The 3,064-nt window shown below is 51.8% G+C and overlaps 1 pseudogene; it reads left to right on the top strand.

The window, feature by feature from the left end:
• The first annotated feature begins 665 nt into the window (after nucleotides 1-665).
• Nucleotides 666-2,801, top strand: LOC133921990 (putative pentatricopeptide repeat-containing protein At5g40405; annotated as a pseudogene).
• Nucleotides 2,802-3,064: the final 263 nt, after the last annotated feature.

Below are 3,064 nucleotides of genomic sequence, written 5' to 3'. Positions count from 1 at the left end.
CACTGGAATCCTTGTACGCAGGGGCGGATCTAAATAGGATGGAGAAGAACAGAGAGAGAAAAAAGAAGAAGAGCGGGCTGTGAGTGGGAGAGGAGATGAGTTCCTATGAGTGTGTTTGATTGTCTAAGGCATCATGGTTCTATCTGTATATATATTTTTATAAAAAAGTCATTTGGTTGTTAATATATATTGTTTCTTTCAGTATTCGCGGATGTAATTATATGGTGTGAGTCTGATCTGGTGGATAGATCCGAATCGAGCTTCTATATGGAGCCTAGCTCAGTTGGTGTATTGTATTTGTTACAATGCTGTAACGTGCTCATTCGTTAGTCTCTGGTGCAAAGTCACTGTATCCGTCTATGCAAACAATCAACCACTTTCATATAGTCGTTGCATCTGCTTATGTAGACAACTAAACACTCTTTGATATATTGTATCTGCTATAGTGCTACAACAGGTCCATTAGTTAGTCTCATGTGCAAGATAATTATATCTACTAATGCAGACAACCAAACATCTTCACATAGTTATTACATTCGTCTATACAAACAATTAAACACTTTTATTTTTAGAGTTACTATATTTGCTCAGTTTATTTGTATTCATCTAGAATATACAACCAAACACACCATATGAGTCCATCTCCATCCCGAGTCTGCCACTGCTTGTACGCACTGGCGCGCGCACTGGCAACTCGTCAGTCCGTTTCAAAACCAACGGGAGGTGATCTAGCTCTTTCCCGACTCCCATGCCCGCCCATCGCCGCCGCCTCCGCTCCCACCCCGCCCTCGTCGGGCTCTGGTCCACCGTCGTCGGCGCCGCCGGCTTCTCCACGGCGCCCTCCCGCGGGTGCCCTCTCCACGCCTCTCTCGCGCCCCGGGGCGCCCCCTCTGCCGCCGCGCTCGCCCTCTACTCCCGCATCCGCGCCGCCGCTTCGCCGACCCCGTACACCTTCTCTCCTCCTCCTCTCCTCACTCGCCTCCCCCTCCCGCTCCCTCTCCTCCTCCATAGGCGGCCGCGATCGCCTCGCCGCCGCGGGGCTCGCCCACGCGCAGGCGCTCAAGTGCGGCGCGCTCGCGCACACCGTCGTCACCAACTGCCTCCTCAACCTCTACTGCGCGCTCGGCCTCCTCCCGCACGCGCGCAAGGTGTTCGACTCGAGCGCCGCCGCGCTGGACGCCGTCTCCTGGAACACGATGGTGTCGGGGTACGTCAAGAGCGGCGACCTGGCGGCCGCGCGGGAGGTGTTTGGCAGAATGCCCGAGAGGAGCCTGGTCTCCTGGAGCGCGATGGTTGACGCATGCGTGCGCGCAGGAGAGTTTGGCGAGGCGCTGAGGGTGCTTGATCGGATGATGGGGGAGGGGTTCAGGCCAGACACCGTGGTGCTGGTCAGCGTGCTCAAGGCTTGCGCGCATCTGGGCGCGGTTGAGAAGGGGCGGTGGGTTCACAGGTATCTGCAAACAGAGAGGTTTAAGGGGATGCCAAGGAATGTCATGCTTGATACGGCACTTGTGGATATGTATTGCAAGTGAGGGTGCATGGAGGAGGCGTGGCGGGTTTTCGATGGAGTTCGGAGCGACGATGTGGTGTTGTGGAATACAATGATCGGCGGGCTTGTGATGAATGGGCTTGTGGAATACAATGAGTTGTTCAGAAGGATGCTTGAAAAGGGTTTTGTGCCAAATGAGTCAACATTCGTCGTTGTTTTGTGCGCGTGCACCCGAACAGGGCGTGTGGATGAAGGGAAGGAGGTTTTTAGGTCCACGCGGGACCATGGTGCTGAGCCACGGAGGGAGCATTACGGGTGCTTAGCTGATCTCCATGGCCATGCAGGGCTTGTTGAAGAAGCCGAGGCTGTGTTACTGGACATGCCAATGGAGCCACATGCGTCACAGTGGGGGCACTGATGTCATCATGCCGGATGCACAACAACATTAATGTGGGCGAACGTGTAGGGAAGCAGCTCATTGAGCTAGAGCCTGAAGACGGTGGACGCTATGCTGTTCTTTTCAACCTATATGCAGTCAATGGTTTATGGAGGAGAGAGGAGCCAAGAAGGAGACGGGTTTGAGCTTATAGAGATAGAGTGGAATGGTCTGGTCCATGAGTTCAGGTCAGGTGATACTAGACACCCCCAAACAAGGCTGATCTATGCACTTTTGGAAGATACGGAACGGAGGTTGCAACTGATCGGCTATGTCAAGGATACCAGCCAAGTGCTTATGGACATGGATGATGAGGAAGATAAGGGCAATACCTTATCCTACCACAGTGAGAGGCTGACACTAGCATTTGGTATCCTAAACATTCCTCATGATATACCGATTCGTATGGTCAAGAATCTTCAAGTGTGCTGCGACTGCCACGTGCATGCCAAGCTTGTTGTTTCGTGGACTCGAAACTTGTCAAAGTATGAAAATTGAAGAGAAACAATTGCAGTCGTGTCAGTATACACGACACGAGGTATACAAAGTAAAGGAGAACGATGTAACAGAAACATGAGTTTTATTCATTCATATAGAATTCATAAAGTATATAGTTTCTCGGAGTACAACACACACTCCACATAAACGCACATGCTATCTGACTAGCTGACGGTGATCGATTGTGTCTTCTTGGTTCTCGTGGCCTCGTGAAACCTTCGATTAATTATGTTCATCTCCCAGATCAACTCCGATTAAACTGTGCTGGTGGTTGTCGACTTGAGGTTGTCATTTGAGTCTCCAAGGCTAAAAGCACAAAGACAAGTAGATAGAAATGTGAGAAAAAGACGATCTCAACATTGCATCATCGACCGCTAATCTAAAGCAACAGGCAACAAAGGGCTCGTGAGCATAACGACCCGTATCGAAAGAGAGAGGGCGGCCGAGCTCAAGTTCAAGCACAACGGCCCATGCCTAAAGAGAGAGAGGGCGGCCATGCTCAAGTTCGTGCACAACAGCACGGGCCGAAAGCAAGAGAGGGTGGCCAGGCTCAAGCTCCAGCACAACAGCATGTGCCGAAAGAGACAAAGGGCGGCCGGGCTCAAGCTCGAGCACAACGGCTCGCAGGCACAGAGATGGAC

This window comes from Phragmites australis, chromosome 6 (assembly GCF_958298935.1).
Source record: "Phragmites australis chromosome 6, lpPhrAust1.1, whole genome shotgun sequence".
NCBI classification, from domain to species: Eukaryota; Viridiplantae; Streptophyta; class Magnoliopsida; order Poales; family Poaceae; genus Phragmites; species Phragmites australis.
This window is presented reverse-complemented; position numbering and strand designations above follow the sequence as displayed.